The sequence below is a fragment of the Dermochelys coriacea genome, chromosome 10, assembly GCF_009764565.3.
Source record: "Dermochelys coriacea isolate rDerCor1 chromosome 10, rDerCor1.pri.v4, whole genome shotgun sequence".
In the NCBI taxonomy this organism is placed as follows: domain Eukaryota; kingdom Metazoa; phylum Chordata; order Testudines; family Dermochelyidae; genus Dermochelys; species Dermochelys coriacea.
Window position 1 is genome coordinate 48,709,802 of NC_050077.1, and position 26,772 is coordinate 48,736,573.

General features: G+C 48.5%; 1 protein-coding gene across 1 annotated transcript in view; it reads left to right on the forward strand.

Annotated features, from left to right (window-relative positions):
* Positions 1-1,663: 1,663 nt before the first annotated feature.
* Positions 1,664-26,772, forward strand: part of LINGO1 (leucine rich repeat and Ig domain containing 1) — a 470,336-nt gene continuing 445,227 nt past the window's right edge. Inside the window, exon 1 of the mRNA XM_043493665.1 lies at positions 1,664-2,134. The gene's annotated coding sequence lies outside the window, so the exon portion shown is untranslated. The remainder of the gene's footprint in view (positions 2,135-26,772) is intronic.

Below are 26,772 nucleotides of genomic sequence, written 5' to 3' on the forward strand. Positions count from 1 at the left end.
TGACCTCCTGGGGTAGCCACCCATCACATTTTCCCCCTCCTTTCCACAGGGCAAGACCAGCTCATGGGATTATAATAGATCCTGGAACATAACAGTGCACAAATTTGGTCATCTTGTGACATTGCAGCCATGATGTTGGGTTGTCGTGTACTTTGTGTGAGTGTACTTGTATGTCCCTATATCTGTTTGTAAGAGAGCCACTATGGTGCCCTCTAGTGGTCGGGCGTGTAGAAAGGATAAGGGACGCGCTAAGGGAGATTGCCTAGCTGAAGCAAGAAGCCTGGGCTTTTGGAGCAGGGAGGCTAGAGTACCAGTCCCAGCAATTTACCTAGTGATTGTGTCTGTTGGCCACAGCGCACGGGCCTGTTACCGTGTTCCACCAATGGTGTTGCACCAGTGTGCTCATGACATGGCATGAGTTTGTCATGTAGTGGGACAAACAGAAGCGGCCTCCCCGTGGCGGTGAAGCCGGATGAGCTGGGGCTAGCACAGTTCACTTCAAAGCCTGTCAGCAGACATCAGTCAGAGGAGGGCACCAGTGAGTGGCGTGAGGAACTTACTCCCCCGGCCTCCCTGGCGCTGGACAGTTTAGGACTGAGCTCAGGGCCTGAGGGTAGCAAGCCATTAGGCTGGCACCACTATTTCCGGTGCTATATTGTATCGTGTTCCACATCTCTCTCTCCCTGGGCTGCGGACGGACTGTTAGCATTGAGGGATGCTGCTGCATCCCCCCAACATTGGCCTAAAAGTCAAAAAGTCTGGAAGGAGGGAAGTCTTTTAAATCCGTGTTGTGGCACGTGAGGGACAGGTTGCAGTGGGTAAAGTCAAGCATGCCATGGGCAGGCAAAGTGCATGCTCCCCCCTACCCCATTTTACCCACACACCCTCTTCTCTATTTTGTCTTTCATTCCATCCCTGGTTGCCAGCGTCCCTCAGACCTGATTTGTGGAACACCCCCTCCCCCCCGCCCCATCTCATCTCTCCCCAGGCTTCCTGCTGGCTGCCCAGTGCCCCTCATTTCTGATGTGCCCCTCCTGCGCTACCCGGGCTTCCAGCCTCCCCAAAGAACAGACTGCTGCCGTGCATCCAGCATTGCGTGTTGGTTCTGTGCTGGGCGCAACTGTCCATGAGGACTTGGCTGAGACCATTCAATCTCGGGGCACTGATGACTCGAGTCCGATTCGGGGCCAGGCCCCCAGAGCGGAAGGGACGCGTGTATAGACTCTGGCTAGCCCGGGGCTCTTCTAGTAAGCGAGGAAATGCGGAAGCAGCCCGCGCTGCAGCCAGCCCTGGTAAGTGACTAGCCCAGGAGAACTCCCCGCAGGGCTGGAAGGTCCCAGGCGCCGGGGCGCAGCTGGGGTGCACAGCCGCGGCCAGGCGTGGCAAGGAGCAGCGGGGAGGGCGCCGCTGAGCCACCTGCCCCCCGGAGCCGCCCCCGCCGGAGGGGAAGTGGGTGGGCGCGATCTCTCTGAAGCCGGGCTGGCCAAGGCGCCTGGTCACAGCCTCTCAGCGGCGGGCTCTGCCCCCGAGCCTCGGAGAGCGCCCCGCGGCCAGCGGCTCCGTTCCCGTCTCTGCCCCCGGGGGCTGGGGCGCAGCTCGCCGAGGCGGCGGCCTCTGATGTCATGCGGGGAGAGTGAGGCGGCGGGCGGCGGGAGCCAGAGCGAGCCCCGGCGAGGGACGCGTGAGGAGCGCTGCGGAGAGCGGCAGCGGCTGCGGCTGGGCGGCCCCCGGCCCCCGGCCCCCGAGCCAGCGGGCAGGCGCAGCAGGGCGGCGGGCACCTGGCGCTCGGGGCGGGGATGAGCTCGCCCAGGCGGCCGCGGGAGCGCTGCAGCCGGGGCGCGGGGAAGGAGCAGTAGGGGCGCGTCTCCCGGCCCGGGGAGCGCCGAGCCAGACGGCGGCGCGGCGAGCTCGCCCCCCCCAGCCCCGGGGCCGCTCGGATCCGGGCGCGTCTGTGCCGCGGCCGCCCAGCGGGCACTGCCAGGAGCAGGGCTGCGGCGAGCTGCCCCTTCCAGCCGGGGCTCAAGGCGGAGCCCGAGCCAGGAGCGACCGACGCGCGGGGCGCACCTGCTGCTGGGGGCCGGTCCCCCGGGCCAGCGCGAGCAGGGGATCCTGGCAGGGCAGCCGGGCGCCGCGGGTGAGTCTCTGGGCAGCAGGGAGCTGGCAGGCCGGGCCTGGGGCTAGCTGGCGGGATTGCTTGGCCGGAGGGGGATATGCGAGTGTGCGTGTTCGCGTGCCACACGCGGGAGAGGACGGGGCGATTTGGAGAGACGGAGGTTGCAAGCTCCTCGTAGTCCCAACGTCTCAATTTGCTCGCTGCCGTGGTGGGTTTGTGGAAGGGGGGAGGCGTGTAAACACACAGCCCAGGAGCAGAATTGGCTGCTTCCTCTCTGGTTCCTGTGACAGCACAAGCAAAGGCAGCAGGCAAAGCAAGTATTGCTAAGTCCATGGAGAGGGGTGGCTCTCCTTAAACCCACACTGGTTTCCTCTCTTTCCTAGCCCTGCTATCCTCCTCCTTAACCATCTCCTGGCTGGATACAGCCGGGATTCTGGTAACACTGCAGAGCATCAAAGGCCTGGCTTAATTATTTTAACTTTCACCTGCATAGGCAACAATTACCTAGGATAGGTAGAGGCCTGTAGGTGGGGAATGACACAGAGTTGTCACATGGGCCTGTCCCATCAGACTAGCTGAGACGCCAAACAAATCCACAGCTTCAGGCCCGTGGCAGGGGCTGAGGAATATAGTTGTTTGTTCTGTGACGGCTTGGCATTCACAGCATCCTGATCCAACAGCGCTGCATGGCCACCAGACAGCCTGTTGCAAGAGGCCCTGACTACAATGGTGTGGGATGCTCGCATCCAACCTTGCAACCACTCCAGTGGAGCCTGGCATTTGAGGCTTGATGCATTTGCTAACCTCAGTCCCTGCTCACGAAAGCTCAGTGAAGCTGTTTGGAGAGATCTCTTGCAGCTGGGAAACAGGCCAATTGCCCTCCTCTCCCTCACAGCTGGCCCCCGACCCCCTGCAAAAGCCACTCTTTCCCCTGCCCCACAAACCCATTTTTGGTTTGGGTCCAGTTTCAAGGTGACCTGGGCCAGCTGACAGCGCTGGGTTGCCATTTGGAACAGTACCGCCACAGGAACAGGTGAAACAGAGTGGTTTGGCTACAGTTTGGCTTTGAACCTCAATGGCTCTGAATTCTCAAAGGAACACATAGACTGAAAGCAAAGGCAACATCTGTGTTACGATGGTAGCCCCTACTGAGATCAGTGACCTGCTCATGCCAGGCACTATACACACAGGGGAAGAGAGAGGCCCTGACCCAGGGAGCTCACAGTGTGGGTCTATTTTATAGCTGTGGATCTGAGGGGACTGAGTGATTTACTCAGGGTTATGAAGGCTGTCTGTGGTGGAAGTAGGAACTAAATCCAGAACTCCTGGCACCTTAAGCAGCAGGTGATCCTTCCTCCTATGGAAACCCATCCAAAAGAAGTCATCCACATGTCTCTTGTTTTGACCAGCACAACATTTCCTGTCTTTGCCCCATGGCATCAAATTGCAAAGGAGGCTTCCCAGTTACACTGTTGGGAAACTGTGTGCTTTCCTCCTTTTGCTCAAGAGTCACGGAGTCTATATGCGAGTAGGGTACCAATGCAATGACACAATGGCTCTTCCTCTCTTATCAGCTGTGCTATGGGTGATAGATCCACTAGGACAAAGATCTTGAAAGGTGCAAAATGACAAATAATTTTCATGTACTGGAGACTGAGCTGAAAACAGTTAACTGTCTTCATAGATGGTGTGCATGAAGGTTCATGCTAGAATACAGAAAATCCATGATTCAGAAAATTCCAAAATTCACCAGTAGACTTGTGTTGGACAAAAGGGCTGGCAGGAGTTGCCTATTTTGTGTAAGTCCTTTGCTTTGTTATGGAGGGAAGTAGGCACTGAAGATGGGTTATTCCATCCCCATTGACCTTGTCCCTGCTACCGAGTTGCATGCTAAAGAGCTAAAGGCTTCATATGGTGTAATTCCTAGGCTGAGGGCTTTGGAATTTGATGGCTCACCTTTCAACAGGGATCTATGTGCAGGAACTCTGTTCTGGGTAGGGATGTAAGAGCAGCACCCTACACCCATGGCCTCTCTCTAGATGGCTTGGCATTTCCAGGTGCATAGCTTCCTAGACACTCCCTTTTGCTGAATCATCTGGGTTGCTGAGGAATGGAACAGGATCCTGAGAGAGTCTGGGCAATGCTCTCATTAGAGAAGCTGCATTTTGCAAGACACACTGGTCAGATAGTTACGTGCAGGAACAGGGTGTTCTGGAGACATCTTCCAGAGACTCTATGGCAAGTGGGCCTTAGTATGTGTTCAGTAGCTCTCTTTCCCTGCATTTCGCATGTAATGCGCTCCTAGGTAGAAGCTGCATAAGTTTAGGCTCACACCCCAACTGCTGAGAGACCTCTCCATTCCAGTAGCTGCAGATGAGGGACTCCAGGTCCATAAAGGGCCCTCCATCTCAGCTAAAAATGTAGGATTGGAACATGCACAACATCTGTCTCATCTCCTCCGTGTCCCAGCTGCAGCACATTCATTGAACTCCAGGGTCTGATGCTGATCAGGTATTGGAAGCATCCCCCAGTGAGCTACTCTCCAGCTGTGGGATCCCAAGGTGGTTATCCAGTTACAGCAAAATTAGGTCTCTCTGCAGCCTGTGCCCATCATGAGTTTGTCTGGGGGCAATATAATGAAAAGGAGAAAACTTTGTTTACTGCTCATCCAGATGTGCCCTATGTTGCTTTGTATTTCCATTCACAGGCCTTCCCTGGCAGCGAAGGGAATAGATGATTTAAAGAGACAGTATCTGATTCTATTCCTGCTGGCTTCTAGGAGCTGAGTGCAAACAAGTTGGGTCTGGTGTCACAATAGATAGAAACTGGGGCAGGGTGTGGCGGGGGGCGGGGGGTTAGTTATGATCTCTGCTTTAGGATCTGAGAGGTGGAAAGACCTGAAGAAGGTAACAGGCTGGCGCTTTTCTACTGCAATAAGTTTCTTTCCTGGCTGGTACCTACCCAACAGGCCCTTGTGGGGGTCCCTCCCATGGGAAACCTGAATGGGTATATTTATTTAAAAATACATACATGAGGCTCCTATTCTAAGTGGGTCCAATGAGTTTGCACTAAAAAGGCAGAGTTCATGTTTGGCTAGTAGATCAGAGCATGGAGATCCTGCACAAAGGATCCCCTACAAGCTGTGGAGAGGCTTCCTCGGTGGTGATGTATACAGCGGTACATAGGGGATAGATGGCTGTACTGGCAGCATAGCTAATGGAAGTGCACAGAGAATAGATCCACGAGGACTATACCCCACGTTGGGTGGAAGCAGTGAGCTGTCTCCATTCGTGTCTTCCCCCTCCCCCTCGCCCCCTGTCCTGCTGTGTGGCCCAGCTACAGGAGTTAAACAGCCCTGAAAACACATGTTGTGAGCGAGGATTACTTCTTTCATCCACAATATCTCCTGGCATGTTTCTGTCAGAGCAGAGGCCCAGGGTCAGAGGAATGACCAGATTCATCTCACTGACCCTCAGAACTTGATGAGGTTCTCCCATCACCAAGTCACACTAAAACAGTGCCATCACTTTTTGGAATGTGTGAACACCTGTCTCTCTGTGGAAATGTGGTGGAGAATTTCTATAGGTTTATGGTCTGTTCTAGTGCCTGTTGATGACAATGGAAAAACTCTCTGGACTCCAATGGGCATTGGGCCAAACTCTTTGCTTGGAGCGGCCTCCAGAAAGTTTGGGTTATCATCTAAAACTTGTATAAACTTTTCTGAAGCTCCTCCTACCAAAAGCTTCTCACAAGCCCCATTCCTCCCTCTTTGCTTTTGGCCCCAGATACTCTCTTACATAAGAACATAAAAACGGCCATACTGGGTCAGACCAAAGATCCATCTAGCCCAGCATCCTGTCTTCTGACCGTGGCTAATGCCAGGTGCTTCAGAGGGAATGAATAGAATAGTAATCACCAAGTGATCCAGCCCCTGTCGCCCAGTCCCAGCTTCTGGCAAACAAAGGCTAGGATACCATCTCTGCCCATCCTGGCTAATAGCCATTGATGAACCTATCCTCCATGCACTTATCTAGTTCTTTTTTGAACCCTGTTATAGTCTTGGCCTTCACAACAAAGAGTTCCACAGGTTGACTGTGCGTTGTGTGAAGAAATACTTCCTTTTGTTTGTTTTAAACCTGCTGCCTATTAATTTCATTGGGTGACCCCTAGTTCTTGTGTTATTAGAAATAAATAACACTTCCTTATTTACTTACTCCACACCAGTCATGATTTTATAGACCTCAGTCATGTCCCCCCTTAGTTGTCTCTTTTCCAAGCTGAAAAGCCCCAGTCTTATTAATCTCTCCTTATATGGAAGCCGATCCATACCCCTGATAATTTTAGTTACCCTTTTCTGAACCTTTTCCAATTCCAATATACATTTTTTGAGATGGGGAGACCCACATCTGCATGCAATATTCAAGATGTGGGCGTACCATGGATTTATATAGAGGCAATATGATATTTTCTGTCTACTTATCTATCCCTTTCCTAATGATTCCCAACATTCTTGAGTGGTAACAGCTAATTTAGACCCCATTATTTTTCAGTTCAGAACAAGCTTTCTATACAGATGGAGTAAAACTGAAATTGAATTGATATGACATTCTCTTAATCTGATCTAATAAAACATTAAATAGAGCTCTCTGTTTTAATAGGACAATCCCATGAACATGGTATCTGTGCACATCCCAAAATTATAACATACATGTAAAGGTCTATTTCTCTCTCCAGGCTCTGTGGACTAGCTTTTGTCTATGCACAGGCCTGTCACCGAAGAAGCAATGCTTCTGGCACAAGTGACCTCTGCGCTTGAGGCTGAGAGTGTCGAGGTTCCAGTGGAAGGCAACTGTCCTGGGAAGACCTGACCCCCTAGTCTGTGGGACCTCTCAGGTGGTCTGAGCTAGTCCCATTAGCATTTAGCGATCCATTGCTGTTGATGGAAAGAGGCTGATTTGTGTGGCCTCAGTATCTGGCCCAATATGCTTAAGAAAGAAGGCATAGCAGAGTCTCCTTCTACTCCACAGGGGAGTGCCTTCAGGAAAACTATGGAAGTGGACTACCTGATGTGCTTTTGTTGTTAAAAGGGGCAGCTGGGAGTGAGGATTAGGGTAGACTGGTGGGTCACAATCTTCAGGACCAAACAGGGCTGTTTGGAACAGCACGCTGAGGAAGGAGGGTGAAATTCCCATGCATAGGAGCCTGGAGCAGATCATCCCTCCCCTACTCTAAATATTAACTACTAGCAATTTGCTGCTGGTTTTACCCATGTCATAGTGGAGCAATGGCCTCATGATGGACAGTTTTGTACCCATAGCCAAGAGAAAGTGCCTCACTGGGTCAAAGAATCAAGCTCTTAGACAAAAGCCTAGTGACTTGGGAGACCAGCATTGACAGGTACCCTAGGTACAGATGCTACAAGAAGAGGGGTGAGATTTGGGAAGGAGAAAGGGAAAGAGGCTGATCTCTAAGGGGTGTCCAATGAGGATATCTGGGAATAAAAGAGCAACAACCCAGCAAAAACTGCCAGCCATCCCAACACCTCCAGGATTGTCCCAGTTCAGCTGGGATGATTTCATATTCTTTCAGGAAGTCAAAGGGTCCCAGAATAACTTGTTGCGATGTGTGACGTTGTGTCACAACACGCTGGCGCTGCCTCTCCTGCCCTGGGGATGTTACACCCTGACTTGCAAGCATCGGATTGTGAGGATGGAATGTAAATGTCGCACTGTTTTGACTTGCACTGGACAAAGAAAGGACGGGAGCTACACTAATGTTGCCCACTGCCGGGTTTTGAAATTGCTTGTGATGTGAATTTGTTTTGATTTGATTTATATTCCAAATAAAAAAGCATCTGCCAATGGGCTTTGGATCGGGCCATAAGGGCTTTTGACAAAAATTACAACTAGAGGCCTTAAAATATCTGCAAATCCAATAGCTTATCCTCATCCCTTGCGGACGAAGTTAATCAACCATGGGCTTAATAAATCACAAAATAAGCTATTTGCACCACTGAGTAAGAACTGAGGGCCAGATCTTCAGCTGGTGCAAATCAGTGTGGCTCTGCTGAGGTCAGCATTGCTACGCTGATTTATGATGCGGGCACTGGACAGTGTTTGCAATTCAGGATTGCTGTGAATTGTCAGAGTTTGTGACTCTGGGGGTTCAGAGGGGAAGCAGATGTCAAAGACTGTAAACCAGTCCCAGCCTGCTTTGACATTGGCATGACAATCAGAAATGCCACCTGCATTCTCTATACATTAAACATTTGCTTAAATATTAGTAAAAGCATTCCTCTGGCTGTTAAAGCAGTATTGACATTGGTCTCTCAGGTGGCCAGAAGGAAAGAAAAGTGACATCCAAGAAAAGTGACATCCTCAGAAATGCTAGTCAGAGCTATACTGAGCGTGCCCTTTGATTTTGCATTTCCTATACTCAGGCACATTTAAAAAGTGTGAACTTCAAAGCCCTCCTTACTTTTAATAATATTGCAATGCGTGGTTCAGGAAGCAAAAAGGGTCTCAGCGAGGCGCTTGATTCTGCTCCAGATTGGACCTACGGAGTGGAATGATTAAACAAGCACCTTTTATCAGACCAGAATGTGACTCACTGTGAGAGATACCAAGGGGACAAGCTGAGTGAATTCATTAGCATGGCTGTGGCACAGTGGCAGAGTGAAGTGGGGAATTGAATGGATTAGTTGATCCATGCCACCACATTTGTCATAGAACCCCCAATCTTATAACTCCCCCCCCACTTCAGGAATGCACGATTGAGCTTCATCGTTTTTGGTAGAACTGCAGCATTGTTAGCGTTGATCCAGGATTGCCTGGCTCTTGACAGAGACCAGCACTGTAACAATCAACGAAGTATTGGTCTTCCTGCCATCTTCTTGCCTTATACACACACCGCCATCATTTTCCATCAGTGCTGGCCTCATGTAGCTCTAGAGGTAGAGTGAGAATCATTACTCTGTTTTCCCCCCCTCCCAATCCCCCCCTCCCCAGAAAAGAGCTATTGACCCTTTGGTTCTATCAGGGCTAAGGAGACAGAGGAGGGAGCTGAGTTTCCATTTAGCTGAAGAACAGCAAGGAAAAATGTTACTCACTAGAGATGGACCTGAAGCAGGCTCCCCAATCCAAGGACCTCAGAGCATTGGGGGTGTTCAGAACCCAATCGCTGATCCAGACCTGACTTCACAAGATGGCCTCGGATGGTTGGAATCCAGGTCCCAGTTCTGAAGCCCAAGTCCTTCTTCAGTAATAACAGGAAGTGAGTTGTCTGCAGTGCAGGGAGAATGGGAGGGGAAAGGCAACAGTGGGGTAGGGCCATGTTCTGAGGGCGAAGGAAATCATGGGGCTCAGAGAGGCAAAGAGGAGGCTGGAATGGAGAAGGATCGGGGCTGATGAAGGAAAGAAAAGGCAAGGGTTTGTTATGCCAGATCACTTCCCTGCTCCACCATGTCTGATAGTCTGCTGCCAACAGTGGCCAGTGCTAGCTAGTGCTTTGGAGAAATGGAAAAGATTTACTGGACAGCCGGAAGGGAAGCAAGCAGACCAAGCTGGCATATTAGCATCAGTAGCAAAGGACACCTTCAGGAAGTCATTGCCAGCTTCCTGAGTTGCGGCTGACCATATGCAACCCATATGTTTGTGAGAGGGGATAGAGTGGTGGAGATGCCTCCAATCTGTAAGCCTATTCTTGGAGACGGGCAGGCATCTGCTGTTCACATCCCCACTTCTGCCAAGCTGGAACCAGGCCAAGTTGGGACAGACAGCAAATGGGGGTCAGCCTGGGTCGGGACATGGAAAGGAGGCGGGTGGTCTGAATCTATTCGCCCTGTTTCCAAGCAGGCATTGCTAATGGGTCGAACGGTGGATCCCAATACCAGGAGGACGCTGGATCCTGAATCTGGATTCTGATGCCAGGAGGACACTAGTGTCACTTGATTGTGGGGTAAGGCCTCAATCCTCAAAGGCATTCAGGCATCTAACTCTCACGAGAGTTAAGCACCTGAATGCCTTTGAGGACCTGGGCCTAACTCCAGTGACCTCAATGGCATCTGTAACTGGGTGCTCTGCTCCTTTAAGGGCCAAAGGACCTGAGGCCAGGCAGCCCTGTTTATCAGACCCAGTTGGGAAGGGATCAGGTGGTCCCTATTGAGGATGGAAGCTCATCTAGAAGAAATCTGCAGGAAACAAGTGGAGCAGGGGGAGATATGCAAAGGGAAAGGCCCCATACCCTGCTTTGGCTCGGGGAATAGCTTTGTGAGTTTGTGGTTGAATAATAAACTGAGCCCTGAGAAAAATGATCCAGGCTCAGGGAGTGGTATCAGGCCCTGCTGGGCTGGGGGCGCCAGGCCTATAGTCCTACAGAGTCACTCCTGAGGTATGTTTGTATGGGATCAGAATCAGGCCCAACTGGTCTAAGCTCAGCCCTGTTCTGACAGGGTCACAGGAGGCTGCTAGTCATATGCAGGGTTGTATTTGAATCTAAGCAGAGTAAAAGTCATTTAAAGTAGGTAGGAGCCTATGCTACAACACTTGGATCTAGTTCTCAAACCCCCCAAAGTCTGCAGGGTGTCTTTGGCTCTAGCACTTTGGTTTGGGCCCCATTAAAGGTCCAGGCACTACTTGTGAAATTAGCAACTCGATCTGGGTTTGAATTTTGAACTGCCCCCAAATTCATGGATCTGTGGATTCATGGATAAGAACAGCCATACTAGGTCAGACCATTGGTCCATCAAGCCCAGTATCCTGTCTTCCAACAGTGGCCAGTGCCAGGTGCCCCAGAGGGAATGAACAGAACAGGTAATCATCAAGTGATCCATCCCCTGTCGCCCATTCCCAGCTTCTAGCAAACAGAGGCTAGGGATGCTTCAGAGCACTGTTTTGTATCCCTACCCATCCTGGCTAATAGCCATGATGGTTCTAGCCTCCATGACCTTATCTAGTTCTTTTTTTGAACCCTGTTATAGTCTTGGCATTCACAACATCTTCTGGCAAAGCATTCCACAAGTTGACTGTGCATTGTGTAAAGAAATTCTTCCTTTTGTTTGGATCTAGGTGTGGTTCATTTCCCCCCCCCTTTAGTTTTAAGGGGTTATCTCTTAGCAGTTAATGGAAATGGGATTGTCTGGGTGACTGCCTGAACTGTGCTCCTGTAATTAATGAGCTCAGTACAATGTATGGAAGGTAGTTGGGCTGAGGAGAAAGGGAACTTGCCAGCTGAGATGTAAAGCCCTCAGATGACCATTTCTCATTAAAACATCATCCCCTGGTGCTTATCACAAGCACAAGGGTATTGGTCCCAGTCTCCTGGCGAAATTCCAACTCGAGTAATTGCATTCTGCCTCCAGAAAACACCTCCTGTTGTTTCCTTTGCATTCCTTCGTGCTGTCTTCTGTGGTTTAGAAGTGATGTACACACGGGAGGTTTGCTCCTGCTCCCAGTAAAGTCAATGACAATGCTCCCATTGACTTCAACTGGAAACGGATCGTGCATTTAAGCAGCTACTGTGCCCTGCTGCTAAGGGGGATACTGTCTTGCAGAGGCACCTGCGATTCAGGCCTTGGAGGGATGAGCCTTTATAAAGTGCTTGGGAATCCTTTCTGGTGAGAGGCTGTATGAGATCCCATCCTCCAGCAATGGGATATCTATAAATACCATATTTGTGGGGGAGGGGAAGGATTCCTCTTATTGATAAAAAATTACATATTTTTTGATTTCATGGCTGGGGCACCATGCCGAGTGCCTCTGTTGCCCTCTCTTTAGCTTTATGAGCTGCCCTGACTCAGAGAGCCGTTGCCACGCTGGGAGAAACTTCTAAATGGATATAATATTTTACAACCCTCCCATTAAACTGTCCTGTCTGTTTCCTTCTCCATCATTGCCAATTACCAAGGTGCTTGCTTGTGTCTGTACAAACAAATGCTGGCTCCTTTAGAATGAGCTGCTGCCTCTGGAACGGCTCCTTCAGAGATGCTGTGGCAAGTCCGTGTTTATGGTGTCCCCTTTCGGTAGTGCAGAAGTGATTCGGAGGTTGCCAGCGTTGCATTATGCCTGAAGGTGGGTTGGAGCTAAACTCCTGCGGGCAGTTGCTTTGGGTTTGAGGCTTGAGCCCATCACTACAGGAATGCCTTCCAGTTGTGCCATGTCATGTCATTTGTGTTGCCATACTGCAGGGCGGTCCAGCTAAACACACAGGACAGACAAAGGGCAGTGGGAGGGGAAACAGAGGCATGGAGTGAAAGCGACTTACCCAAGTTCCCTCAGGAAGTCAGTGTCAGGCGTAGGAACAGAACGCAGGTCTTCTAAATCCCAGTCCAGAGCTGTCCCCACTAGGTCTTCTAAATTCCAGTCCAGAGCTGTACCCACTAGGTCCTGCTGCCATTTCAAACACTGAGGACATAAAGAACTCAGCAGCCTCAGTTGCTGTAGCTCACCCTCTCCAGTGACCTGCAGTGTCCCAGGCATGATGCTGTCAGAGGCAAGTGGTGAGGCCCGGGGGTTGGTACATGTGTTCTGCCGCCACGGTGAGTGGAGGACATCCAAAGAAGGGTAAAAGTTTGAGGGACACATTTCCCCTGCCCCTCCCCATCCAACTGGCTGCCCCTGATGCTCTTCAGTCACATTAGCTCTTCAAGCAAGCCCTTGGCGACAGGCCTGCAAATGGAAGTGTCTTGGGGTCCCCAAGGCCTCTGACAGGACCAAGCAAGATGGCTTCTCTCTCAGGGTATGCCTAGCAGCTCTCTTTCCCTCTGGTACTACAGGCCCTTCCATGATGGGGCCCTGGTGTCCATTTGGGGCCACATGCTGATACTTATTCCCCAGCTTTTCAAGGAAAGGGCCAGCCGGAGGGAGAGGGGCATGGGTTCCCTCACTGCTTCAACAGCACTCCCACCATGAGTGCTGTTTCAATATCAGAGAGAAGGACAGTCCAGTGCCTCCCTTCTGAAGCCAGTCACTGGGGGTGTCAAGGTTCCTTCCTCACTCTGAATGCTAGGGTACAGATATGGGAAACTGCATGAAAACCTCCTAAGCTTACTTTTACCAGCTTAGGTTAAAACTTCCCAAGGTACAAACTATTTTACCTTTTGCCCTTGGACTTTCGCTGCCACCACCAAACGTCTAACACCGGTTACTGGGAAAGAGTTCACTTGAAAACATCTTTCCCCCCCAAAATACTCCCAAATCGTAACCCCCTTTTCCTGGGGAAGGTTGGATAAAAATCCTCACCAATTTGCATAGGTGACCACAGACCCAAACCCTTGGATCTTAAGAACAATGAAAAAGCATTCCGTTTCTTAAAAGAAGAATTTTAATAGAAGAAAAAGTAAAAAGAATCACGTCTGTAAAATCAGGATGGTAAATACCTTACAGGGTAATTAGATTCTAAACATAGAGAATCCCTCTAGGCAAAACCTTAAGTTACAAAAAAGACACAAAAACAGGAATATCCATTCCATTCAGCACAGCTTATTTTCTCAGCCATTTAAAGAAAACAGAATCTAACGGATATCTAGCTAGATTACTTACTAAGTTCTAAGACTCCATTCCTGTTCTGTCCCCAGCAAAAGCATCACACAGACAGACCCAGACCCTTTGTTTCTCCCCACCCCCCTCCAGCTTTGAAAGTATCTTGTCTCCTCATTGGTCATTGTGGTCAGGTACCAGCGAGGTTATCCTAGCTTCTTAACCCTTTACAGGTGAAAGGGTTTTTCCTCTGGCCAGGAGGGATATTAAAGGTGTTTACCCTTCCCTTTATATTTATGACAGGGGGCATTGCCAGAACGGCTCAGCCCTGAGCTCCACCTAGCTCCGGGGCCTGTCTGTGATGGGGGGGCCAGCACCCTACTGCCGCAGAGGAAGGTATGAGAACCCCACACTAGCAGCTGCAGGATAATCTGCCACCCCACAGTGGTCTCACCCTGATCTCTAACAGAGATCAAGGCCTGAATTACAATGTTTAATATCGCTTCCAAAATTTATGTCATTACTTGTAACAGCTGGATATGCTAAGGGGTTTTAAGACTTCCCCAGTCCCCCAGCACAAGGTATTCCCAGCCAACCTTGGGAAAGGGGAGAACAGTGCTCCAGCCTGTTACCCAATGGCCCCCACTACCTCAGTTCCTGCACTTCTGAGGGTGGCCACTTCCTTTCCCCATCCCCTGCTTAGGCCAGGGGAGAGCAGGAAACCCTGTCCTATTCTAGACAGGGTCTTATGCTGTGCCAATCGCCATAGTATCTGAGAGCCTCTGGGCTCATGAGCTGGTTCAGATCTCTGTTTTCCTGAGAGCGGAGGGAAAGCCCCAAGGAGCTTTTGACTGCATTCGGATTAAAACCGGTTCCTTGGCTACAATCCGAGGTTTAGATCAGGAGACCTGGGGACTTACTAGCAAGCTGTTCTCCTTTGAGAGACTACCCCCAGCTCCCAGCACTGGGAAGAAATGAGTTCATGAAGGGGCCAGCTTTATTCTATTAGCCACTTGGCTTGTGAGATGGGTGGTAGCCCAAGAGTTTTAGAGATTACTGGATATTCTTGGCATGAGACCTAGCCAGGCCTGGCAGCCATTCTTTCCTTGCCAGGCCCTGTGGTCTAATCTTTATTGCTTCTGAGAAACATTTGCCTGGACTCCATTCTTCTGACTCTAGCTTTAGTATCAATTTGTATCTTTAAACAGAAAGCATCTCTTTTAGGTTAATTGTTTTTTTCTTTTGTGTTTACTGTGGGGATTAATGAGGAACTGCAGCGTAAGGAAAATCTGAAACAGCTTCTTGTTTATTGTTTAATTTAGGAAAATGCTACTGAAGCGTGGGTGTTAGCCTGCACTGTGCTGCAGTTTGTTCTGAATCGCTAGAACAACTCACAGTGGGAGAGGAGTAGGGAGGTTTTTACCTCCCCCTACAGGCACTGCTTCTACCCCAGTCCTCACAGTGACTCCTGCTGGAGGATGCTGGACTGGCATAATTAGGAACACGCTCACAACTGGTGCTCTTGTGTTGTCCTGTGCTATGGGAGACTCTCAGTGGAAGATGCTATCAGTGGAATAGTTCTGTCGTCCCCCCTCCCCACCCATAGGTGTTCCTGTGGAATTCCTTAGAGTAATTCCTGCTAGAAGAACCTAGAACAGATTCAGTTGTGATGTCTCCAAAGGCACCAGCTCTTTTGAATGAAATGGGCAAGAACAAGCAGTCCCTTTGCTGCTCCAGGACAACAGAGCTTTGCTGATGGCAGCATTGGGAGTGCTGTCTAAGCAAAGCGGGGTGAACTTGACTTACCTTTTGCAGCAGACTGGCAATTTGGTGGCAGATTCAGGTACAATCCAAAATGGACATTTCTATTCAGTTAAAGATGTGAGTAAATCATATAATCAGCAGGGTGTTTAATTTTCATTGTAGTTCAATTAAGGTTGTACTGCTTGTGAAATTTCATTTGCCACAGACAAGTGGTAAGGGGTGGATTCGGTAGCTGCAGAACATGCAGGATCCTTGGTGTAACACTGATTGAAAACAAACCTGAGCTGCTCAAAAGCAGCTCACTAAATTACGGCCAGAAAATTGAGCGTTGCCAGCCCTTTGGGATTCTGAATTCTCACAGTATGCAAGAGAGGAGGGAAAGCTGATGCCCTGATGCCTTGGAAATTTTAAAGAAAGGGAAGGAGGGTAACCTCATTTGAAGCTGCCGCCTAGCTCCATGGCCTGGTCCCCTGCTGCAGCATCAAAGGCTGAGTGGGAGCCATTCTCTGAAGGTGTCACATGTTAGTTCCATAGAGACACGAGGAGGAGCAGAGAGAGGGAACTCTTCTACCTGAGCTGCAAAGGGGCTTGAAATCAGCTCTGGCTGGAGTCGACATCCATCTGGGTGTCATCCGTGGGGGCTTCTGGCAACTGCTTTTGTTCTTTCTGGGTATATGACACCTCTATTTGGCTGTTGCTCTCTACATGGTGTGCATAGGGCTGGATTTGTTGAGAGAAACCCTCTTTTGTGTCCCTTACCGGCAAGAAAGGTTGTACTGGCAATTGGATCAAGAGAGGCTCTATTGATCAGCATTAATCTTATTATTTGTAGGGGTAGAGTCACTCAGGATCTGGGCACTACCATGTTGCTGGGCATTTCAACTGAGTTCTTATCCCAGCCCCTGTGTCTGTGACTCTGACAAATGTGATACCCTGGGCACACCCCTTCCAGATTTCTGACCAGAGCTTTGGAAGAGATCACTTCAAATGTATCCATCATTCCAGGTTTTACTCTGGACTTTTATGCTGGGATTGGACTTTGGAAATTTAGCCACAGCTGTGTGGATTTTTATGCAGTGCAGACATGATCAGTAGAGCCCATAACTATGTACTTCAAGGCACTGAGACTTTGATAGTGATTTAAGCTGCCATCAGTAGCCTGGTGTTTTGTTATGTGACCTTGTGGTGTGCTCATTGCTGGGCTGGGCTAGCACATGTAGGCACAGTCCCTGAAATAATGATGTAATCATGAGCTCAGTAAACACGAGAACCATGCTTGTGTAGTAGTGGGAAAGGTACAGAGGCAGCTCTCCTTCTGTTACTGGGGCTATGGTTACCTACCACAGAGTTTTCTTTTGTCCCTGAAACTCAAAGAACAGAACCACCCCTAAACTTCCTCTGGGTTTCTTTCTTTTCCTCCCATCTGGGAAGAGCCGGACCCATTAGGGGATTAGGTGTGGAAACACCCACTCAGCCAGCCAACCCATTAACCCTTCTATAGTTCTCTTGAGGATTGTCTTCACTTTACCTTTGGCCTGATGTAACGTTCTCCCCATCTTACTGGGGGAAATATACGGGTTTCATGGGCAAAATGAGCTCCTGTGGGAGGTCCGAGTCTTAGATTTTCAGAGGTGCTGAGCACCTTTGTCTCCTATTGATTTCAGCTGGAACTTGGGATGCTTTCGCACTTCTGAAAATCAGGCCTACGTTCCAGGATGCCGGGGCTGCATGTGAACTCCTCCTCCAAATATCCCAGTCGGTGGGAAATTCTGTACGCTCACATTAGCTTTGGTTTGGCAGTATCATCCGGTTTTACGTGGGGAACTTCCCCTATTCTCGAGTTTCCTTGTACCAGCAGAGTGTGGAGAGTTGTTCTGTGAATGAGAGGAAGACTTCAGTACTACAAGACCCATTTCTTCTCTACCTTCCCAATCTTCCCATTTTTGTTTGTATGTATCTGACCAACCACCTGTTCTTGGTTGGTCATTGCTCAAGTGAGTGACAAGGACCTATTTTCTCTGTGGTTCCTACTCCTCTAACTTTCCACATCACACACTGGTGCCATCCGTAAAACTTGCTTTATTCTCTGCAGTATCTCTGACTCCCTACAGTGGACAAGGCCACCTAATGCTCCTGCCTGACACTTTTATTTTACTAACATCTTCAGTTCTGTGATTGCCCATGCAGTGCCCAGTCCAGATTTGGTGGGGATTATAAACAGTGAGATCCTCAGCACTTCCTGGAAATGGTGTGCTTTGTGCTACTGTGATCACAAGAGTGTTGCATTCGTGCAAATACAAATAGGTTTACGAGTGTGCCACCTGGCTTGTGATTCGCAGCTGCACCAGCCCATTGAGAACATTTGCACGATGCTGTGAAAACCAGAGTAGGGAGGGTTTGCACAACTGTATAACAGACCAAGTCAGAGGGCAGGAGGAGAAAGAGGGAAGGGAAGAGGCAGATTTCTAAAGGAGAACTGCTGGAGAGTGGCACTTGGTGGGTGCCGCAAAAAAATCTCTGTGACTGCTTATTCCGCCTTTTAAACAAATTTTCTCTGATCCTGATCATCTCCCCCCCTTTGGGTTGATATTCCACAAGCTCTTTTGAACGAAATGGGCAAGAACAAGCGGTCCCTTTGCTGCTCCAGGATAGCAGAGCTTTGCTGATGGCAGCATTGAGAGTGCTGTCTAAGCAAAGCGGTGAGCTTGACTTACCTTTTGCAGCAGACTGGCAATTTGGTGGCAGATTCAGGTACAATCCAAAATGGAAATTTCTATTCAGTTAAAGATGCGAGTGAGCTTCACTAGTGCAACGGTTGGTGGAAAAACAAATGCCAAGCATGACTAGTCACAGAAAGTGATTTTTCTAATCACAAAACTGACAACAGTGAATGTTTCAAACCACAGGTGGCAAGCTTTCCACTTGAGTAGGCAATTTATGTTGGGATTTGTTAGCTGTGAGAGAGAAGTGGGGTGAGTAATATATTTTACCAGACCAGCTTCTGCAGATGGAAGGTACAAGCTTTTGGGCTGTGTGGAGCTCTTCCTTGGGTCTGGAGAAGGTAACCACAGTTGGTTAGTGGTGTAAGTCATCCAGTTGGGAGTGAAACAATGCCACATGAGTGATGTTTCTAAACAACCAACCATGAATGGTGAATATTAGCAATGAAGTATTTGCCAGCCTGCTGCAGGCCAAGAACTGGTCACTAATGAAACGTATGAGTAACTTTTCCTGATAAATATACTGGAGAACTTTGCAATTGGCTGTTGGAGAGAACAGTAGGTGAATTTTTCTGAGTAAACTGTTGATGACTGATTCTCCTAGCCCTGCTGGAGAAGGGCTGAAAGGGAGGAAGGCAGAGGCCAAGACAGCTGGGATCCTCACCGTACAGCTTTGCTTGTTTGAATCGAATATGCAATCATCTTTACCTGGTGCTGTAATTAGGCTTTGAGCTCATGTTTGTGTCAGTTTGCCTACCTACTTTCAGACACCACCAACTGTTATGGAGAGGGGGAGGAAGGACACAGGAAGAAGAGGGGGAAACATGGGGCAGAGCAAAAGACAGACTGAAGCCTTGACTTCACTGATAAAAAAGGTGGGTGTTTTTTTAACCACAGGCTAACTACACATGTAAGGTCTCCTGAAGTGAAAACACAGCAAAGACGAGGCGCTTTGATTTTACTGTGCAGTAAACTGGTGAGGTGAACCTCAGGTGGGAACATAGTGTTGACCTCACTGAGTTTACCTCATAGTAAAACCAAAGTGATTTATCTTTGCTGTGTTTTTTACGTCATACGGATACTTCACATGCATAGTTACCCTGAGGTAAAAACCCCACCTTTGGAGCAGCGAAGACAAGGCCTGAGAGGAAGACAGATGTAGGAGAGGGCAGAAGGTGTGTAGGAATTGAAGCTAAATATCCCATTGCAGGGAAGAGGCGGTGTTCCTCAGGCATTGTTCTTCCGCCTCCACATTGCCAAGCTAACAGCATACAAAACAAAGGCTGTGTGCAACCACAAACGTAGCTCACCTGTCTATCTGATTTCTATTTAAAACAAAGCCCTCTAGAGTGAGGAAGCAACAGGCTTCCCCGCAGTAATATGTGCTAATGAAGGTGGCCTGCTGCATAACTTATGCAAAATGACTGCAGCCGGGGAGAAGCTGCGTTTAAAGTTTTTACATTTTCCTGGGGCAGGAAAGAGCAGGATCGTGAACCCCACAGGTGCTGAGATGTTTTACTCTTCTGGCTGAGACTGCGTTGCACAACGGATGTTTCAGATTAACTTCTTCCCTGGGGCGGGGTGACAAAGGGGCCATCACCAATGTGTTCATGATGGGGACACTCTGTGGTATCAAGCCTGCCTGGTTCCTGCCCTCTGTTTCCAGAGAGGGCTCTTCAGAGAGTTGCCCGGATTTCCCCCTCTTTTTATTTAAATTAATTAAAATGTTGTTTTCTTGTTATTTCAGTTCTGATTAATGAGCCGAGTTTCACTCTGACAACGTGCCACAAGCAATAAATCTCCCAAGTGCGGCCCTGCTGCTGGGAGTGCCCTCAGTTCCAGAGCTGAACCTGTCCGGCTGTGTCATGCCCACCTGTCGTGCTCATGCTTTGACCCTTTTCAGTGACTTACAGCAGGGAGAGACTGGGGTGGCAAACCCGGGGTTAAAAAGGCCGTGAGGTGAAAGCTGCCTTTCCCAGACCATGGGCTGAGTTTGGGATTAAGGGGCTAGTGGGGGTGAGAATATAAACATGGGCCAGAACTTCAAGAGCACTCAGGATCATAGAAATGTTGGGCTGGAAGGGTACCTTGAGAGGTCATCAAGTCCAGCCTCTTGCTCTGAGGCAGGATCAAGTAAACCTACATCGTCCCTGATGGGTCTTTGTCCAATCTGTTTTTAAAAGCTTCCCATGATGGGATTCCACAACCTCCCTTGGAAGTCTATTCCATAGCTTAACTAGCTTTAGAGTTGGAAAGTTTTTCCTAATATCTAACCTAAATCTCCCTTGCTGCAGATTAAGCCCATTACTTCTTATCCTACCCTCACTGGACATGGAGAACAGTCAATCAATGTCCTCTTTAGAACAACCCTTAACATATCTGAAGACTGTTATCAGGTCACCACTCAGTCTTCTTTTCTCAGGACTAAACATGTCCAGGGTTGTGGGGGTTTTTTTGTTTGTTTTTTTTAAACCTTTCCTCACAAGTCAGGTTTTCTAAAACTTTTTATCATTTTTGTTGCTCTCCTCTGGACTCTCTCCAGTTTGTCCACATCTTCCCTAAATTGAGGTGTCAGAACTGGACACACTACTCCATCTAGGGCCTCACCAATGCTAAGTAGAGCGGGCCAATTACCTCCTGTGTCTTACATACAACACTCCTCAACACTCAGTTCCTCAAGTGCTCAGCACTCGCAGTTGGGGCCACATTTTCTGAACAGGCCAGCTCCTATTTAGGCCCTTGAATGAGGACTAAATTTTCAAAGGCGTATCCAACATGCGGGAGAGCGCAGCACATGAGGTGCAAACCTGATCCCAATTGTGAGTGCTGAGTCCTGCTGAAAATTCTGGACACAATGGGCTGGATCCTCAGCTGGTGTGAATTGGTATCAGCTCCACTGAAATGACTGGCTTACAGCAGCTGAGGATCCAGGCCAATAAACCCAAAAGAAGTGGAGCTGGTTGGAAAATCTTCAAAGAAGAGACAGCATTTGGATGGAACAGTTTTCTGTTGTTGAAATGCATTTTTGGCTATGTCAAAATATTTTATGGATATGTCAATTTCAATGAAAGTGTCCATGGGAAAAAGTTGAACTGTTTTATTTTGACTTTGACATTTCGATTAATTCCATTTAGACTTACTCTAATACACTCATTTTAATATCGTATCAAATGTATGTAGGGAAGAGGTTTTTACAACATCAGGATTTCCTGTGCAACAGAAATTCTACTTTCTGATGGGGATCTAGTAAATAATGCCCAGCTCTTTCTAGGGAGTTGCAAAAATACAATAAAAATGGGAATTTTGCCATTTTTACAATAGAACTGTAACCAGGCACTGCATAAACCCCTGCCTTTGTTTCTGGCTCTGGAAGGTAGATGAGCATGTGTTGTCTTCATACAGCGAGTGGGAGGGAGATGGATAGGATGGTGGAGGATTGTCTGCTGAAGCCAGCAGGGAACATGGCAATGAGGATGCTATAGGGGCTCTCTTGAGCGGTGGCACTCCAGTTTCCAACCATCATCTCTAAAGTAAAGAGAGGACCACAGTGGCTTCACGCTCAGCAGTCTGTATCAGGAGTGCTGAGTTCAGGCCTGGATTTAAGGGTGACCATATGTGGTGCAGCCTGGAAGCTGGAGAGCTAGAGGGAACCACAGTGCCAGTTAAATAAATCAATTGTGTCTTATTGTCCCTGTAAAAATGGCAAAGATATTGAACAATTTTGCTTTTGTTGAAATATTTTTGCAGATTTTTTTCAGATTTTGTGGAAGAACTGAAAACCAAATCATGGTTTTGGGCTGTCGGAAACTGAAAATTGTTGGACTTTTGCATTTTTGATCAACCCTCCCCTCCCCATGAATTGCAATGAAAACGTTGTCAAACCCCATTTTCTGCTGAAGAAAAGGCTTGATGAAAAATTTCTGACCATCCGTAGCCCAGCAGCCTCCTTACAGAATCTCCTCTGGGTACAAGGCAGCCAAGGCTTGTTTGCCTTTATGATAAAGGACATTGCGGACACCTTCCTGCAGTTCCCTGCTCCCGCCCCCCAGCATGCTGGCTGCCTGTAGCATTTACACCGCTAACAGTGGGAAGCTCCAATCCTCTCCAGAATAGAGACATCTGCCGAATAGTGAGAAGCCACCACTCAGCGCAGAGGTTGGGGGTTGGGTGGGGGAAAAATCATTGCAAGAACTGAGGCCACTCTAGCGAGCAATGAATCTCTCCTCTGATGCCAGGGGCACAGCTGGATCAAGGAGGTGCATGGCTCGAGTTCCTCTGTCCCAGCTTTGCTACGTTTCTGTATGTATCAGGGTGGGGAGTCAGCACAAGGATCCCAGCATGGAGAAGTCTGGGACCTCCGATGGCATTCTAAGCTTCCTGCTGCTCTTTCTTGTGCCTCCCATTGGGGGTCTTTGTCTCACCTTTGGTCTTTGGCAGGGTGAAAGGTGCAGCTGAAAAGCAGGCTAGATTTGCTCCACCCTAAGTATTGGGCTGATGCTGCTGTTCTGTTGAAGGGGAAGGGATGGTGGAAAGTCATGTGTAGGCTGAATTGAACAAGACATAGTCTTTGTTCCACAACGTGGGCTTCATGTTCCACCCTCTGGGTCCTTATTATTATTTGGGTTTCGATAGCGCACCTAGAGATCAGAGCCTCATTGTGCTATGTGCTGCGCGTTCGTGCGTGCGCGCGCGCGCACACACACACGTAAAACCAGATTTTCAAAAGAGCTCAGCACCTAGCAGTTCCCATTGAGCTGCAAGTTGGTGTGCCATTTTGAAAATCTGGTCAATAGTGAGACAGTTCTTGCCATGAAGAGCTGATATCTAAATAGAATAGACAGACTAAAGAAGGGAGGGGAAACTGAGGCACAGAGCAGGACAGTGACTTGTCCAACATCACCCAACAGGGCTGGGTACAGAAACCAAAATCTCCCAAGTCCCAGTCCAGTGCACTATCTGATGGACTACACTGCTACAGAAGACCACAGGCGCTTTGCAAGAATCACCTTTACTTGTCTTCCACCTGAATGAAAGCTGGGTTAAGCTCTCAGCAGCACATTATGGACCCCTTTTCCTTAGGGGAGCAACTGGATGTCCCCTCCAGGGCATGAAGCAGGTTCCTTGATGGATCCATGTGAAGGAAGCCCAGAAATGGATGATGATTTCCTCCATCAGCCCGGGAAGGCTGTCCCTCCAGCGCAGTAATGGTGGTTTTTTGGTTGGTAGGGAGGACTGGATGAATGAGGGAGTCTGAATTCCCTTCTTTGTTCATGAGACACCCGGGTGGTCACTCATAAGCATTGCTGAGCTCTGTTGCATCCCTCCAAATTACATCAGATTCTCTTCTGCTTGAACACGATAAAATGCAGATCCCATTGAAAGCCATTGCTGAGCAGAGATTGAATTGGAAGAAAAAAGCTTTTGAAGAGCTGAGGAGAGAAGGGCTGAGAGTTCACCAAGGGAGGATGAAACAGGTGACGATGGTCCACAATTGGATACATTTGTTACTTAGAGAAAACAGATGGGCTCAGCAGCGGGTCTCTTTGAGAGCAGATATCTTTCTGTCTGAAAGGACTGAATTCATGATAAGAGAGCGAACCTCTCCATCTTCATGAGATCTGACCCAACTGCCTGAGCTGGATTGGATGCTGGTTTGGGAGATACTGGATGTCACAAAAGGGAGAGTCTTATTAACGAGACGCCATTTGCACTCTCTTCGTATCTCTTGCCTTCACCAGCCAACTTCAAAGGGGGCTCTGTCCTCTGCCAGACGTCTCCCAGAGTGTCCTGCCAGCTCATTCTCCTTGAAACCAAGAACAGAGGATGGGCACCAAACCCCTGCCTCTGTCAGAAGAATAGACACTTTCTCCTCTTCTCTTTACAACAACAAAAGTTGAGGAAAGAGGTATCCCCCTCCTCCCTTTAAAATAAAATACATCTTCCAGACCACAGCTTTGCGAAACACTTACAATAAATCTTCTGAGGAGGAGAAGAGTCCGCTAGGAAAAAAGGCCTCTTTGTTGAAATCAAGTATATTTATAAACTTGATAAAATAAACTTTTCCTTTTCCTTTAGCGTGTTTTTACTAGGGACAATCTCCCTTCAGAACTCCCACATATGAGTTTTAACCAAGGGAGTGTTCTTTAATAACTGCGTTTCTTTTTCTGAGGACCCAGTCTCCTCCTTGTTTCTCTTTCCTCATCATACTGCTGCTTTTCTAGAGAGTTTTGTTAAGCAGGTTGGACCCAGCGGGCTGTGTAGCTACTTTGAATGTGTTCCCCAGTTTATGCAGCAACGGGGCAGTGAACAGGACACTCCCTGTTAACTACAGAATAGCAGAGAGGTAACGAAGATAGGTAACACTTTCAAAAGTGCCAAAGTGACTTAGGAGCCAGACTCCAATTTTTCAAAAGTGACTTATCTGCTTAGGAGCTTGTCCCGTAGGGATTTTTGCCCTATTAATGTAATAATTCCATCTAACTCAGGATGAAGGGGAGAGGATGTAATATACTGGTTTTGTGTGGATGAGAGATGCTGCCTTCTAGTGGGTGGCCACCAGAGAGGGTGAGAGACCTAGTGTTTCTAAAAGTAGAGGGAGCTCTTCTTCAGCTCAAGTGATTTAGGAGACAAAGAACCAGAGTTCTAATCTGGACTCCTAAGTTGCGTGCATAACTCCCCATGCAGGTGTGTCTGTTGTTGGGTTCAGGATTCATTCCATTAGATCGGGGGTTCTCAGCTTGGGGCACAACCCCCAAGGAATAACAAACAGGTATTAAGGATTCTCATGGCACCCTGCTAAAAGAGGCAGGGTGTTCTGGCTAGATCCTTCCTTGAAGAAGAGAGGTCCCAGTTACCCCAAAACTTTCTCATACAGGATGCCACTAAGCTCTGTCTGATCATCCCTTCCTATTCATAGAATCATAAAATCATAGAATATCAGGGTTGGAAGGGACCTCAGGAGGTCAGTGGAAGGGGCCATTCATTGTGTCTGAGGCCATTAGGAGTGGGGAGTGAGGAAACCCTGGTTGTGTCATATGGAATAGCCTGATAATGCCCTACTCTTTGTCTCCTCTCATGTGCTTGATGCTATGTCCCAGGATCTGCATGATCTTGGGATGTGGATGAGGGTTTGATGCCAACACAGAAAGGATTAGTGGAATGTTGTGAGGTGCAGCGTGGATGTGCAGGTGATGCTGACCATCTCTGCTGGGTGTTATGTAGGTGCACAGTCTAGGGGGTCGTAGAGACCCACCTGCTAGTCCTGTATGCACTGGTAATGGCTGTTTTCTAGCTGTGTTTGATGAGAATAGTGCAACTGGTTCTTTTGGACATGGCTTTTGCCACAGTCATCCATGCCTTTGTCAGCTCCAGTGCCAGATTCATCTAATGCACCTTTCATGGGACTGCATCCCAGGGCCACTCAGGAACTGCAATTAGTGACAAGGGCTGAGATTTCTTTAGACCAGGCTGGTCAAGGCATGTCAGTGTTGCTAGGTTTGGCTGGAATTAGAAAGTAGGATGAAGAGAGAAATCAGTGCAATCTTTTGTGCAACACAGTGCAGATATGGGACTTCTTTCAAGTTTTGGGTAGAGCCCTATCAAATTCATACCCATGAAAAACGCGTCATGGACCATGAAATCTGGTCTTTTGTGTGCTTTTACCCTATACTATACAGATTTCACAGCAGGAGACGAGTGTTTCTCAAACTGGGGGTTTGAGACCCAAAAGGGAGTTGCAGGGAGGAGGGGGATCACAAGGTTATTTTAGGGGGTCATGGTATTGCCACTCTTACTTCTGTGGTGACTTCAGAGCTGGGTGACATGCCATACCATGCTACCCTTACTTCTGTGCTGCTACTGGTAGCAGCTCTATCTTCAGAGCGGGGCTCCCGGCCAGTAGCCACCACTCTCCAGCTGCTCAGCTCTGAAGGCAGCGCTGCTGCCAGCAGCAGCACAGAAGTAAGAGTAGCAATACCGCAGGCCCCCCCCCCCACAGTGATCTTACAAAACCCACCCCAAACACACACACACACACACAACTCCTTTTTGGGTCAGGACCCCTACAATTACAACACCGTGAAATTTTAGATTTAAGTTGCTGAAATCATGAAATTTACCATTTAAAAAAATCCTCTGACTGTGAAATTGAGAAAATGGACCATGAATTTGGTAGGGCCCTAATTATGAATGAAGGCTTTTGTCAGATCCTATATCCTCTGAACCAGTTTGCCTACACCAGAAGAAAACCTAGCTTGGGGGTGGTGGGAGCAGGCAGCAGGATGATACTGGTATATTTGTGTCATTGTTTATGTACTTGATTAGCTCCTGCTGATCAATGACATTAATACCATTTATCTGGGCATTGTTAGGGGATGGCTCTTGGTTTCTAACCATCGACAGGAAACAAACTATTAATGTCATTTCTCCTTGTATCCTTGATAGATTTTTTCGCATTGCCGTTACAGGCTCTCTGCTGTTACCTTTTGTTTTGTCCTCAATAGCTTGTCTAATAAACGCTATTATCTTGGGCACAAATCTACTTCATGCCTCAATTTCACTTGGTAAGAGTGGGTAATAATAGCAGAACAATGATTTTTTTAAAGGGAGATCTTTCACAGGCTGCTCTGGATGCCATTTGTCCCGTGCTCTCCTGTGCTCTTCCCTGAAACGGATAAAGATAATGGAGCACACAGGTCCTGAA